Here is a 16,504-nt window from a genome sequence, read left to right as displayed (position 1 = left end):
AATTGATTAAATTTTAAATGGTAAAAACTTAGAGGCTGCACTTAATGATATTGATGAGTCATGAATCCATTAGACAAGGATATGTAACAGAAGTCAAAGGCAGGTAGTTAGGTAATAGAGTGCAAAGCTCAGAAAAAAAAATGAAAGAGAGCAAAAGCATGAAAAAGAAAAGATCAATTACATTTGTGTTGCACTTTATTGCTATCAAATCATCTACGGCAAATCTGGATATAAGCAAAAGTTTGACCAACAGACAAAGCCAACTCGGGAGATGGTGCTTAAAAAATGTTTTATTGATTGCTTGCACAAAGTATACTCTCAGGCTTATTTTTGAAAGAGAAGGGCACCCATCTTTCGACACAAATCACAAGATGGGCATCCTTCTCCCACGGTCGCCCAAATCGACATAATCGAAAGCCGATTTTGGGTATCCTCAACTGCTTTCCGTTGCGGGGATGACCAAAGTTCATGGGGGCGTGTCAGAAGCATAGCGAAGGCGGGACTGGGGCGTTATTAACACATGGGCGTCTTCGGCTGATAATGGAAAAAAGAAGGGCGTCCCTGACGAGCACTTGGCCGACTTTTTCTTATGACCAAGCCACAAAAAGGTGCCCAAACTGACCAGATGACCACCAGAGGGAATCGGGGATGACCTCCTCTTACTCCCCCAGTGGTCACTAACCACCTCCCACCCTAAAAAAAAATGCCAGCCTCAAATATCATATCCAGCTCCATGACAGCAGTATGCAGGTCCCTGGAGCAGTTTTAGTGGGTGCAGTGCACTTCAGGCAGGCGGACCCAGCCCCCCCCCCCACCTGTTACTCTTGTGGTAGTAAATGTGAGACCTTCAAAACCCACCACAAACCCAGTGTACCCACATGTAGGTGCTCCCTTCACCCCTTAGGGCTATGGTAGTGTTGTACAGTTGTGGGGAGTGGATTTTTTGACGGGGGTTGGGGGGCTCAGCACACAAGGTAAGGGAGCTATGCACCTCAGAGCAATTTGTGAAGTCCACTGCAGTGCCCCCTAGGGTGTCCGGTTGGTCTCCTGGCATGTCAGGGGGACCAGTGCACTACCACTTGGATGGCTTGGATTTGGTAATTTCTGAGATGGGCGTCCTTGGTTTCCATTATCACCAAAAACTGGGGACGACCATCTCTAAGGTCGACCTAAATGTTGAGATTTGGGTGTCCTCGACCGTATTATTGAAACAAAAGATGGCCGCCCATCTTGTTTTGATAATACGGGTTTCCCCGCCCCTTCGCCAGGACATCCTGTGAGGACGTCCTCAGGAAAACTTGGGCGCCTCGTTCGATTATGCCCCTCTCTGTGAATACTGTTTGTGACCCCTGAAGCAGGCGTTCTATCACACCGAAACATGGACCGTGTCGGGTCCTTTGTGCAAGCAATCAATAAAACGTTTTTTAAGCACCACCTCCCAAGTTGGAGTTGTTTGTTGGTCAGCCTCTACTTCTGTTGCTTTATTTTGCTAATCGTGGAGGTTTCCCCTGTTCGTTGTTCCTGATATAAGCAAGAGTTTAACATAGTATAATATCTATCAAAATTCAATCATGTCTAGTTGGCAACACTGTTGTAACATTTAATCATTGCAAGTAAACATTGTATAAATAAAAATAGATTTGAGTTAGCTCTCCTGGTCAAGAATTCTACAATAGCTTCCCTTTTCCACAAAAGAGGCAGAACACTGGTTAATTACTTAAATGCTTTACTCACAATTTCAAGTGGATGCTTCAACATGGGCTTCTAATTAGCAACTTGTAGAATTTACATATGGTCCTTTGTACTACTTAATCTACAGCACAGTTTCTAACAGGCAATGTAAATTCCTGTAATCACAGCTGTTTGACCACCTATGATACACACTATGCCAATGAATGTTAACATGCAATCTTTCTTCCTTGTCAGATTTTCACTTTCTGGTTGTCTCTACATTTTACAGACTTTAACCTTCTAACGTTAATCTACTGGGAGGTTATTCCTTAGGTCCTTGGTCACTACATTTCCCAGCCAACCTTGAGCCCTCTGGTGCATATTTAAACCAAAACATACTTCTACTACCAGCCCAAGTTATCAAATTACTAGGTAATTGCCTCTTTATGGCTGCAGGACTCTCCCCAGCAAATATATTACCTCTCAGCTTCCCAAAACACTGCCAATTTTTAAAAAATGATAATTGTATATTTATTGAAATTTTGCATATTAATTTCAAAAAATTACATTTTGTAACAGAAAACCAGATAGAGAAAACAATATTCAAAAGAAAATCATGAAAGCCCTCCAAAAAGAAACAGCCATCTCTTCCATTACCATTCCACAAACTGAAAGGGGTCAAGAACTCAATGTAAGGAAATTGTCACCTAGAATTGTCACCATTTATATTAGAGTGATTATGAGTTCATTGATACAATCATACTAGAATACTAGACCCTGATCTGGAACTCAAAAAAACCACCACATTGTATCACCACGGGGCTCATTTTCAAAAGAAAAGAATGTGTACAAAGCGGCAGAAAGGCCACATGGATGTGTTTGTAACATGAAAATGTTTAAACCATATAATCAAACAAATAAAAACCCCATTTAAGTCCAATAGTCGCCAAAAGAAAAATGTTTTGAGAGATGGTGTTTTGAGGATGTGTCATGGGCATGAGATGGACGGTCTTACGTGATGTATGTTTTTTTTTTTCTGATAACAGATAGCAAAATGATTTCCTTGTGCCAGAAACAAAAACACCATGAATTAGACCTGCTTTAAAAGTGACTAGCTCAAGACCAAACTTGTCTTTGGACCCATTTGTGATTTCACTGAGTTGGAGAGTGGAGAGGTGGAATTGTTGATTTGTGAAAAAGACTGAAGAGTGCTGAGTGGTCTGTAACCTTTATTTCTTTGTCCCTGTATGAAACTTTGGACCCTCACATTTCCTGCTTTGCCTCCTCTGTGTCTCACCTCCTGAAATTCTTACCCACACTTGGCAGCCCCCAAACCACACTCATCCTTTGCTCTGTCGCTTCCCCCTTTCCCCCACCAAACTCTAACTGTCCCCAAATGCCCACATCTCCCATTCAAACCCTCTACCTGCTTGCTTTCTGTCTCTCATTGATCCTCTGTTTGTCCACTCCCAGTTTCTCAGTGTGCTTTGTGTTGTAGCTGTTTGTGTGAGAACTGTGTGCTGGTGCCTGGAAAGACTGTGCTTTGTGTTGCAGCTGTTTTTGTGAAAACTGAGCGCTGGTTCTGGGAGAGTAAGAGCTGGGTGCTGGTGCTGAATCTCACTGGGTGCAGTAGGTAGAGGAGTGCACAGTGGTATTACTGGGCTTAGTGGGTTGTACCTGTGGTGTTGGGACACTTGCACGTCAATCATGGATACACTGAATGCTATTGTGGCTGATGCTTTGTTAGATGCAGTTGAGAGTTTGGAAGGGAGGCCTAAGAGGAGATACCCCAATCCCAGAATACCTAGGCCCAGGACCTGTGGCTGATGCTTTGTTAGATGCAGTTGAGAGTTTGGAAGGGAGGCCTAAGAGGAGATACCCCAATCCCAGAATACCTAGGCCCAGGACCTCACTGACCAGCAATGCCTTACTAGGTACTGCTTTGATAAGGCTGCCATACAGCACCTCTGTGACCAGCTATAACTCCTCCTCCAGGCCAGATCACTCAGGAATAATCCAGGGACAGTCCACCTTAAGGCTAGTGCCTCCCTCACCTTTCTAGTCACTGCCACTTTTCAGTCAGTGCTAGTAGTCAATGCAGGCCACAACCAGCCCACCATCTCCAACTGCCTTGTCCAGCTCCTCAATGCCTTCCATACACACACACCTCAGAATATATTACCTTCGGTGTCCATGGAAGAAAATCAGGGAGAAGGACCGTGGTCAGGCTCCAAGGGTATATCTAGGAATGGAGTGGATATTGCACCGTTCACAGAAGAAAGCATTTACAAACAACTTGAAAATCTGAAAGTGGACAAACCTATAGGGCCAGATGGGATACATCCCATGACTCTGAAGGAGCTCAGGGTAGTCTTGGCAGGACCTCTTAAGGATTTATTTAATAGATCTTTCAAGACGGGAGAGGTTCCATGGGATTGGGGATGAGCTGATGTGGTCTGTCTTCACAAAAACGGAGACAGGGAAGAAGTTGAAAAACTACAAGCCAATAGGTCTCACGCCGGTGGTAGGAAAATAATGGACTCACTGCTGAAGGAAAAGATAGCTAATTTTCTAGAAGCCAACAGGTTGCAGGATCCGAGGCAACATGGATTTACAAAGGAAAATCCTGCCAAATAAATCTGATTGATTTCTTTGAATGAGTGACCAAAGAACTGGATAAAGGACATGCGCTAGATGTAATCTACTTGGATTTCAGCAATGCCTTTGATATGGTTCTTCACAGAAGACTCATGAATAAGTTGAGAGGGCTGAACTTAAGACCCAAAGTGGTGAACTGGATTAGAAACTGGTTGACCAATAGGTGACAGAGGGTGGAGGTAAAAGGAATCCGCTCTGAGGAAAAGAAGATAAGTAGTGAAGTGCCTCAGGGGTTGGTACTGGGACCAATTCTGTTTAATATATTTGTGAGAGACACTTCTGAAGGATTAGAAGGATAACACGAAGATAGCCAACAGAGTGGATACCCTGGCGGGAGTAAAAACCATAAGAAGAGATCCCTAAAAACTAGAATGTTCTAAAGTCTAGTAGTTAAAATTGAATATCAAGAAGTTAAGAATGAAGCGTTTGGGGAGAGGAAATCCAACCCATATAGGAGGAGAGAGATTGATAAGTACAGTTCAGGAGAGGGACCTTGGGGTGATGGTGTCTGAGGATCCCAAGGTGACAAAACAATGAAATAAGATGATGGCCACAGCCAGAAGGATGCTAGGTTGCATACAGAGGGGTATAATCAGCAGAAAAAAAGGAGGTTTTGATGCCCCTGTATGTCATTGGTGAGGCTCCACTTGGAGTATTATGTTCAGTTTTGGAGGACATATCTTGCTAAGGATGTAAAAAGACTTGAAGCTATTCAGAGAAAAGCAGCAAAAATGGTATTGGGTTTGCATCACAAAACATATGAGAAGAGACTTGAGAACCTGAACATGTATACCATGAAGGAAAGGAGAGACAGGGGTGATATGATACAGACATTCAAATATTTGAAATGTATTAATCTACAAACAAACCTTTTCCAGAGATGGTAAAATGGTAGAACTAGAGGACATAAATTGAGGTTGCAGAGGGGCTGACTCAAGAATAATGTCAAGAAGTACTTTTTCAAGGAGAAGGTGGTAGATACCTGGAATGCCCTCCTGCAGGAGGTGGTGGAGATGAGAACAGTAACGGAATTCAAAAATGTGTACGATAAACACAAAAGAATCCTGTATACAAGGCATGGAACCTAGCAAACTTAGCGACAATTTGATGGCAACAACAGTAATTGGGAAGCAAAGCTATTACTGGGCACACTTCTACAGTCTTTGCCTTCATCGTGGCTGGCAGATTCAGCTTCAGTAACTGGAGAAAAAGGTCAGTGCTGGGCAGGCTTCTATAGTCTGTGCCTTGATCATGATTGGACAGATTTGGATTGGCTGGAGTGGGGCTTTGATGATAACTTCAGGTTGGAGAACAAGGCCAGTGCTGGGCAGACTTCTACAATCTGTGCTCTGAAAATGGCAAAGACAAATCAAGATCAAGTATACATATGTAGTATCACATTATACCTTATGCTATGTTTATTTTATTGGGCAGACTGGATGGACTGTGTGGGTCTTTATCTGCCATCATCTATCACGTTATTATGTAAAGTAATCCAACCAATATATTATTGAAGTGCCAGTTCTTACCAACAAGGGCCTAAGTTTGTTTTGTAGCCTAAGGGGCTCTTTTACTAAGATGCAGTTAAAAGTGACCTTAGCACATGCTTATGCGGGTCATTCCCGTGTGCTAAGGCCATTTTTACTGTGTGAGTAAAATGGCCGATTTTTGTATTTCTAGCATTAATGGCCCTGCGCTACTTTTCCCATTAGCACATGGCCATTAGTGTGTAAGCCCTAACTACACCTATTTCGTAGGCAGTAAGGGCTCTCGCACTAACCACATGTTGATTGGTTAGCACATGGCAATGTAGCTGTGCTAAATCTCTGTCCCCAGCGTTAAAAAATAAAATCTATTTTTTAGCATGTGGGTAGCGGGCGCACATGGAAAAACTGCCGCAGGACACCTGAACGTGCCCCACGGTAAGCCCTTTTTCGTTGCAGTATGCACACGTTACTTCTTTCAGCAGATTAGTAAAAGGACCCCTAAAAGTGGTAAAAAGTGTCTCTAGTTACCTTACCAACCTGTGAATTTAAGGTCAGATCTGACTGCAAAAATGCTGCCAAGCTGAGTACTTCCTCCAGAGACAGAGTGAGGGATATCATTTAGACTAAACTAAATTTATTTATTTATGACATTTATACCCCACATTAGCCCAAATTAGACTCGAGTTCAATGTGGCTTACAAACAAACAGTAAAGTGAATAAAACATGTACAGAATATAACACAAATTACAATAACTTCAAGAAGCAAATAACTTGGTCTAAGCTCCGAGAAACCTCACGTATAATCAAAAACACAGACTCATCTGGTTTTAAATGCAGCTTACTCAGTATAGCCCTTTCTCAAATTGCCTTCAACCAAAGATTTGCATTTGATGTCCATCAGATCCCACCCAACAGAACATTTTGCTTTGGCAGTAAGGCTGTGTATGAACAAAGTCCATCTTATTTGGCGACTTTAATTCATTTTATGTGCCTGGAAGATCTCTTCGGTCCTCCACTGCCTATAGATTGTCTGTTCCGGCTTCTGCCAGACCCACCTAGTGTCTAGGAGAGTTCATGCCTTTTTTTTGTCTCACACCTACTTGTTTAGAAACAGCTTCCTGTTTCCCTTTGGGCTGAAGCCTCTTAGACATTTCTGTGTTGAAAACTATTTTTTTTAACAGGCTTTTGGGGCAGTAATTGTGCATTCCAGTTTGACCTAAGGGTACCTTTGAGCGGTTGTGTCACACTTGGAGTGTTTGAACTTGTTATTTTATATGCAGTACATCGCCTTGACTTTTTATACATTTGGTGTATTAAGAAATAATAATAACAAAGTTGACCACCATCTGCACAGATGCCAGACTATACAGAAAGGGACAGATATTCAGCCGGCAAGGATCAGCATATTGATGACCGTCGCCGGCATTATCCCCAGAAATTCAATGCTGGGGTCATGTCTGGACTCTGGCATTGAATTTCAAGGAATACGGAGCTGGCAAAACCATAACCAATATTCAGCATTTAGGGGCCCTTTCACTAAGGTGCACCTAACAGTGGCCTGCGCTGGTGCAGGCAGGGCCGGTCTTAGGCCGAGGCGGCCGCATAGGGCCCCGCGCTTAGGGGGGCCCCGCGCGGCGTGCCTCAGTCAGCCTTGACCTAGTTCCGCCCGCCCGGGGATCGCCGCCGCTCATCCCAACTGCCCGCTCTCTTCTCTCCCCCACGATCGATCCCTTTCCTTTTTTTTCTTTTAAATTTACCTCCAGTCCGGCAGCGTCAGTGAAAGCGCTTCCAGTAAAAGCGCTTCTCTTCCCTGTGTCCCGCCTTCTTCTGATGTCATGATGTCAGAAGAAGGCGGGTCACTGAGCGAAGAGAAGGGCTTTTACTGGGAGCACTTTCACTGACGCTGCCGGACTGGAGGTAAATTTAAAAGAAAAAAAAGGAAAGGGATCGATCGTGGGGGAGAGAAGAGGGCGGGCAGTTCGGGCAGGGGAAACAGGGACATGGATGGGATGGCAGGGCTCAGGGAGAGAGGGGAATTGCTGGATACATGGGTGAAGGGAGGGGGACAGGGGAGAGAGGAACAGATGGGAGGGCAGGGCCCAGGGAGAGGAGAAATTGCTGGAAATGGAGGGGAAGGGAGAGTGGAGAATTACGGGATGTGGATGGAGGAGGGAAGGGCAGAGAGGGCCAAGGATGGACTTGGATGGGATGGCAGGGCCCAGGGAGAGGAGAAATTGCTGGAAATGGAGGGGAGGGGGGAGGGGAGAGAGGAGAATTGCTGGATGTGGATGGAGGAGGGAAGGGCAGAGAGGGCCAAGGATGGACTTGGATGGGATGGCAGGGCCCATGGAGAGGAGAAATTGCTGGAAATGGAGGGGAGGGGAGAGAGGAAAATTGCTGGATGTGGATGGAGGAGGGAAGGGCAGACAGGGCCAAGGATGGACTTGGATGGAATGGCAGGGCCCAGGGAGAGGAGAAATTGCTGGAAATGGAGTGGAGGGGAGAGAGGAGAAATGCTGGATGTGGATGGAGGGCAAATTGTTGAATTTAAGGGCTGGATCGGAACACTTTGAAGGCAGATGCTGAAACTGGAGAAAGGATAGGGACAGGGGGCTACAGATGGTAGACAGAACACATAAGGACACAGGAGGATGGTGGACATGGTGAGAGAAAAAATATCAAATGGAAAGAAGACACTGCATAAAACAGAAGACACTGGGACCAAAGCGAATAGAAAAACTAAATGATCAGACAACAAAGGTAGAAAAAAAGTATTTTATTCAGAATTTATTAATTGGAATATGTCAGCTTTTTAGAAATGTGCATCTGTGATATTTTACATGCAAGTTTCAATTTTTCTAGTATTGCTGCATGCTGAGTCTGACTTCTTGAGGTAACTTTCCATTCAGTATTTTGCCTTCATATTTGTTGTGTCATGTGTTTTTCATGTGTGATCAAGGTACAATATCCTGCTAGCGTGTAGTATTTGCAGCCCTTTTTTTTTTCACAAGGTAGTGTATTGGTGTTTTAGAGCCTGGTGTAATTACAGTTTGCCTTTCCATGCATAAGTTTGTAGCTCGTCCTGTCCTTGGAATTAGTGCTGTTATGGTTTGGTAAGGTTCTGACTGTGTTTTTGCACAAGTTTGTGTATAGTGTTTTGCAGTGAAGAGATTGTGTGTCCGCACCTCTGACCCCCCCCGGGGTTATGAGAATTGGAACTACTAATTGTGGACTTGAACTGAATAATTTCTTGGGAGGCAGGGTTTCATGATAGCATTGTGCTTATTATTTCAATCAGTTTTTCTGTACAAGTTTAGCTTCATTTGTCTTTATTTGAAATTTCATAAATAAAAAATTTTCTAAAAATTGAATAATCTTATCAATGGGTGGAGTGGGGGTGTGGCTAGTATAGGGGCGGGGCTAGGATGGGGCCCCACCAAATTGGTCTGCATAGGGCCCCGCACTTGCTAAGACCGGCCCTGGGTGCAGGCACATGTTTTGGACGCACGCAGGTCAATTTTTCAGTGCGGCTGGAAAAAAGGCGCTTTTTTTGTGGCCAAAAATGGACATGCGGCAAAATTAAAACCACCACGAGTCCATTTTCAGCCTGAGACCTTACCGCCACCCACTGACTTAGTGGTAAGGTCTCACGTGCTAACCGTGCAATAAGCAGCCAGCGCGTGTAAACTGCCGATTATCGCCGGGTAAGCACCATGTGGTAGAAAATAGAAAATTTTCTACCACGTATTCTGGGTGTGCATCAAAAATGGAATTACCACCTGGGGCACATGGTAGCCAGGTGGTAGTTCCAATTTGGAGTGCATTGGACGTCACACTCAGAAACAGAACGAAGGAAGAAGAGGACCTCAGCTGGCGGGGGTTGGGGGTCCCCTGCCAGCAAAGGTAGGCGACGGTGGTGGTGGGGGAGGGTTGGCGGCGGGAGGGGGGTCGAGGGGGTCGTCAGCAGGGGAGGGTCAAAGTTGTTGTTGGTGGTGGTGGTGGTGGCGGTGGCAGGGGGGTCGGCAATGGCGGGAGGGTGGGTCGGCGGCACTGGCGGGGGCTAAAATGTACCCCCTCATCTCAGGCTCTGGACCCCCCCCCCTCCCGCCGATGTCTGGCTATACCCCTGCCCCAAACAATTTATTCAACCATCAAGGAGCTGTTTCTGGCCAGTTAAATAGCTTTAACTATTAGTCCCAAGATTCCTAATCACATTTTCTAGAGAGTTTAGAAAGTTAAAATTTCCCAGAGAATTTAGAAAGATATTAAAAAGAATAAGCTAGAACCCTGCAGAAAACCACTAGCCAACATAAAATGATTTAATAAAAAAGGACCCAATGATGCTTAATGTACTCCATGATTTATGATAAATAAGATGCTATTCATTTCATTTTAAAAAGGCAGTTTAACAAGCATGAATTAAAAGAAAACAGTTCAATGATTTAAATACAACCACCCCATCAAAAGGAGAAAATAGTGTAATATAAAGTTACTCAGTGATTTCGACACAACATTCTATCATTCCCCATCCCAAATCTCATTCTGTCTTCAGAATCTATGCAAAAGAATATTTCACTTCTTGATAGTTCTGCTAGGGTAGGAACAGAAATTAATTTGGTATATAACAAGCTTGAATTAATAGAGACTAGCTTTTTGAAGTGTAAATCTATTATATCCTTGTTATATATCCTCTTTAAACATAGAGATCTGTGCACTTTCATTCCAATTTATTTCTTTCATCTTTATATCTTCGTATCAACCTTCCTAATTTCTCCTTTCCTTCTATCTCATATTTTCAATCACTTTCCAACTCAACCTGTAAGATATATATTTCTCATTTCTGTCCAACTATTTCCCATTGTCACCTGTTTTCCATTCATCTTGCCCTCTATCTTTCACTTTTCCGTCCCTTCTGTTATTCCCTTCCCTTTTCCTCTTTTTATTTTTTCCACCATTTTTCAACATCTTGTCTTCAAACTACATCACTTATACCCAGAAAGAGTCTATACATTAAAAATTCAGCAGATACCTGAGGGGATCATGTCCTCAGTAGTGAGAATCTAGAAGTCGGGAAAATATTTTGATATCCTTTTAAGCTAGTTGTCTAGAACAAAATGTTTTAAATCAAATGATACAATCAACTCCTATCTGTGGTTAGTGACAAAAATATCACATCTCCAAGTTACAGTGGTGGAAATAAGTATTTGATCCCTTGCTGATTTTGTAAGTTTGCCCACTGACAAAGACATGAGCAGCCCATAATTGAAGGGTAGGTTATTGGTAACAGTGAGAGATAGCACATCACAAATTAAATCCGGAAAATCACATTGTGGAAAGTATATGAATTTATTTGCATTCTGCAGAGGGAAATAAGTATTTAATCCCTCTGGCAAACAAGACCTAATACTTGGTGGCAAAACCCTTGTTGGCAAGCACAGCGGTCAGACGTCTTCTGTAGTTGATGATGAGGTTTGCACACATGTCAGGAGGAATTTTGGTCCACTCCTCTTTGCAGATCATCTCTAAATCATTAAGAGTTCTGGGCTGTCGCTTGGCAACTCGCAGCTTCAGCTCCCTCCATAAGTTTTCAATGGGATTAAGGTCTGGTGACTGGCTAGGCCACTCCATGACCCTAATGTGCTTCTTCCTGAGCCACTCCTTTGTTGCCTTGGCTGTATGTTTTGGGTCATTGTCGTGCTGGAAGACCCAGCCACGACCCATTTTTAAGGCCCTGGCGGAGGGAAGGAGGTTGTCACTCAGAATTGTACGGTACATGGCCCCATCCATTCTCCCATTGATGCGGTGAAGTAGTCCTGTGCCCTTAGCAGAGAAACACCCCCAAAACATAACATTTCCACCTCCATGCTTGACAGTGGGGACGGTGTTCTTTGGGTCATAGGCAGCATTTCTCTTCCTCCAAACACGGCGAGTTGAGTTCATGCCAAAGAGCTCAATTTTTGTCTCATCTGACCACAGCACCTTCTCCCAATCACTCTCGGCATCATCCAGGTGTTCACTGGCAAACTTCAGACGGGCCGTCACATGTGCCTTCCGGAGCAGGGGGACCTTGCGGGCACTGCAGAATTGCAATCCGTTATGTCGTAATGTGTTACCAATGGTTTTCGTGGTGACAGTGGTCCCAGCTGCCTTGAGATCATTGACAAGTTCCCCCCTTGTAGTTGTAGGCTGATTTCTAACCTTCCTCATGATCAAGGATACCCCACGAGGTGAGATTTTGCGTGGAGCCCCAGATCTTTGTCGATTGACAGTCATTTTGTACTTCTTCCATTTTCTTACTATGGCACCAACAGTTGTCTCCTTCTCGCCCAGCGTCTTACTGATGGTTTTGTAGCCCATTCCAGCCTTGTGCAGGTGTATGATCTTGTCCATGACATCCTTAGACAGCTCCTTGCTCTTGGCCATTTTGTAGAGGTTAGAGTCTGACTGATTCACTGAGTCTGTGGACAGGTGTCTTTCATACAGGTGACCATTGCCGACAGCTGTCTGTCATGCAGGTAACGAGTTGATTTGGAGCATCTACCTGGTCTGTAGGGGCCAGATCTCTTACTGGTTGGTGGGGGATCAAATACTTATTTCCCTCTGCAGAATGCAAATAAATTCATATACTTTCCACAATGTGATTTTCCGGATTTAATTTGTGATGTGCTATCTTTCACTGTTACCAATAACCTACCCTTCAATTATGGGCTGCTCATGTCTTTGTCAGTGGGCAAACTTACAAAATCAGCAAGGGATCAAATACTTATTTCCACAACTGTATAAATTACTTTCAGATTTTTTTAAATATTTAATTTGATGACAGTCATGATTCTGACCTATTTGAGCTCCTTAGATTCTGTGGTCAGTAGTTTGAATTAGAATGCAATAGATGCCCTACAGTATCGTTAAACCTTTATGAAGCAGGAAGATTTTATAAGTATGATGCTATTTTTGAAATTGCAATAGCTGCACAATCTCCTAACAAATTGCCCCCCCTGTTTACAAAGTCACACTAGCAGATGCCGTGTGGCAAAGCCAACACAGCCCATTCAGATTACATTGCCCTAGCTGCAGCAGTGACAACATTGTGGTTGAGTGGGGAAGAAGATTTAGAATAGGGAGGGTGAAGGGTGGATATATTTCTTTCAAATGGTAAAAAAAGGAACTTAATTGTTAGAGTAAGTTAATTAAAGGTAAATGTTGAATTGAAATTGACATAATGTATTGTTGGAATTTATTTATATAATTATTTAATTTACCGCCGGGAGAAGGATCATAGAGGAAGGATTTAAGAAAGGTTTAAATTAATATAGATAAGTTAATAGCGATTTGAAGTGCTGACATTAGGGATGAGCTGATTGGGTGTTTTTCTGAGTTGGGGGTGGGGCAAAGGAACACGAGGGACCGGCGAGGGACTAGAATTGCTACTAGCTGACCCAGTAGTTACCTTAGCAGCCTTCAAATTATTTTTTACTTCTGGTCTGTCTTGTTGCTCTGGGTGTTTCAGCGCTCCATTTATTAGGTGCCATTTAAGTTTTTAACACCCAATTAAATTTACTATAGTTAGCACTGCCAAAATAATTATCACCCAACTGGCAGCAGTGCAGACAGCACACAATGAAGGGACAAGCCCTTCTACAAGGACCTGTACAACCCCAACTTCTCCCATACAGCTTTGCTACCACTCAAGACCAGGTAAATCTTTTTGGCATTGTGGTACTGCTAAAAATTGAACTAGTTATGGATTAAACATATAAAACTCCCTATCCTAAGTCTTTCCCACAGCTAACCTCATAAGCTCCTGCAAAATTACCACAAAACAGTTCAGCTGGGGTGAGGATCCTGGTTATATTTACATGAGTCTCCTCAGTTGGTTTCTTGTCCTGTTCAGTTGGCAAGACAGTATATGCAAATCCGTCCTCAAGGGGATTCATTTTGGTTAATTCATTATGACAGCAGTCCTCCAACTTGCTTCCAATTTGCAACAGTTTTGCGGTCTGCGTTGGCTTTTATTTGGGACTCATTCTTTTAGAATCAGATCTGCCTCTTATGTAGCTTCTCAGGGTGGGACCTAAGATTTTATCTGTCATATTGGATGTTGGGCTTCAAAGAGATACTTGAGATATGTTAGAAATGTACCTATTAACTAATAGCAATTTGTTTTGTTATTTTATCTTGTTAGTCTGTGCTAGGCACATCAAGCCAATAGATGTCTGCATTTAGTTGTGTGGCCATTCTTATATATTTAGGGCTGCAAAGCATGCTTAAGAAATCATTGGGGAAGACATCTTGGTCTGGCAAGTTATGGAATTAACATCTGCTGGTTGGGATAGCGTGGCATGTGGTGGGATCAATTATTATCCACATTATTTGAAGCTCAGTGTTAGGGTTTATATATTCTTGGCGTATCAGTTTCCTGGCACTCACTTTGTTTGGTCTCAGATCATCCCATGTTTGATTTGGAGGGATGCTAAGCGAGTGAAAGCAATAGAACACCTTAGAAATAGAGTGAATGGGGAAATTTCACATTTTTTTTAATTTGTTTGGTGGAATGATACTCACACATGAGTTATTGATAACTGATTGCCCTGGGCTTTATCAGCCTGATGGGATACATTTATCAGATACTGGCTTAGATATCTTTTAGAGTACTAAACAGGATTTAGCTGCAGCTAGGTTTGAGGGTGAAAGGTGATAAGCTCTAGGCTACTTCCACTTTGGCAGCAAAATTGAATGGGAATGTCATGTGACCTTCATTTAAAGACAATGAATTAATTGGATATCTGGAGTTTTATGGTGTAATCTGCTTGTTATCTATAATTTATTTTTTGTTACATTTGTACCCCGCGCTTTCCCACTCATGGCAGGCTCAATGCGGCTTACATGGGGCAATGGAGGGTTAAGTGACTTGCCCAGAGTCACAAGGAGCTGTCTGTGCCAGGAATTGAACTAAGTGCCCCAGCAGGGCCGGTCTTAGGCCGAGGCAGCTGCATAGGGCCCCGCGCTTAGGGGGGCCCCCGCGCGGCGCGCCTCAGTCAGCCTTGACCTAGTTCCGCCCGCCCGTGGATCGCCGCCGCTTGTCCCAACTGCCCGCCCTCTTCTCTCCCCCACGATTGATCCCTTTCCTTTTTTTCCTTTTAAATCTACCTCCAGTCCGGCAGCGTCAGTGAAAGCGCTCCCAGTAAAAAAGCTTCTCTTCGCTGTGTCCCGCCTTCTTCCGACGTCATGACATCAGAAGAAGGCGGGTCACTGAGCGAAGAGAAGTGCTTTTACTGGGAGCGCTTTCACTGACGCTGCCGGACTGGAGGTAAATTTAAAAGAAAAAAAAGGAAAGGGATCGATCGTGGGGGAGAGAAGAGGGCGGGCAGTTCGGGCAGGGGAAACAGGGACATGGATGGGATGGCAGGGCTCAAGGAGAGAGGGGAATTGCTGGATACATGGGTGAAGGGAGGGGGACAGGGGAGAGAGGAACAGATGGGAGGGCAGGGCCCAGGGAGAGGAGAAATTGCCGGAAATGGAGGGGAAGGGAGAGTGGAGAATTACGGGATGTGGATGGAGGAGGGAAGGGCAGAGAGGGCCAAGGATGGACTTGGATGGGATGGCAGGGCCCAGGGAGAGGAGAAATTGCTGGAAATGGAGTGGAGGGGAGAGAGGAGAATTGCTGGATGTGGATGGAGGAGGGAAGGGCAGAGAGGGCCAAGGATGGACTTGGATGGGATGGCAGGGCCCAGGGAGAGGAGAAATTGCTGGAAATGGAGTGGAGGGAAGAGAGGAGAAATGCTGGATGTGGATGGAGGGGAAATTGTTGAATTTAAGGGCTGGATCGAAACACTTTGAAGGCAGATGCTGAAACTGGAGAAAGGATAGGGACAGGGGGCTACAGATGGTAGACAGAACACATAAGGACACAGGAGGATGGTGGACATGGTGAGAGAAAAAATATCAAACGGAAAGAAGACACTGCATAAAACAGAAGACACTGGGACCAAAGCAAATAGAAAAACTAAATGATCAGACAACAAAGGTAGAAAAAAAGTATTTTATTCAGAATTTATTAATTGGAATATGTCAGCTTTTAGAAATGTGCATCTGTGATATTTTACATGCAAGTTTCAATTTTTCTAGTATTGCTGCATACTGAGTCTGACTTCTTGAGGTAACTTTCCATTCAGTATTTTGCCTTCATATTTGTTGTGTCATGTGTTTTTCATGTGTGATCAAGGTACAGTATCCTGCTAGCGTGTAGTATTTGCAGCCCTTTTTTTTTCACAAGGTAGTGTATTGGTGTTTTAGAGCCTGGTGTAATTACAGTTTGCCTTTCCATGCATAAGTTTGTAGCTCGTCCTGTCCTTGGAATTAGTGCTGTTATGGTTTGGTAAGGTTCTGACTGTGTTTTTGCACAAGTTTGTGTATAGTGTTTTGCAGTGAAGAGATTGTGTGTCCGCACCTCTGACCCCCCCGGGGTTATGAGAATTGGAACTACTAATTGTGGACTTGAACTGAATAATTTCTTGGGAGGCAGGGTTTCATGATAGCATTGTGCTTATTATTTCAATCAGTTTTTCTGTACAAGTTTAGCTTCATTTGTCTTTATTTGAAATTTCATAAATAAAAAATTTTCTAAAAATTGAATAATCTTATCAATGGGTGGAGTGGGGGCGTGGCTAGTATAGGGGCGGGGCTAGGA

At 43.8% G+C, this 16,504-nt stretch overlaps 1 protein-coding gene across 2 annotated transcripts in view; it reads right to left on the bottom strand.

Annotated features, from left to right (window-relative positions):
• Positions 1–16,504, bottom strand: part of PRKG1 (protein kinase cGMP-dependent 1) — a 1,533,271-nt gene that overhangs the window by 9,564 nt on the left and 1,507,203 nt on the right. The window lies entirely within an intron of this gene.

This window comes from Microcaecilia unicolor, chromosome 5 (genome assembly GCF_901765095.1).
Source record: "Microcaecilia unicolor chromosome 5, aMicUni1.1, whole genome shotgun sequence".
NCBI classification, from domain to species: Eukaryota; Metazoa; Chordata; class Amphibia; order Gymnophiona; family Siphonopidae; genus Microcaecilia; species Microcaecilia unicolor.
The sequence above is the reverse complement of the archived record's forward strand: the minus strand, read 5'-3'. Positions and strand labels throughout refer to the sequence as shown.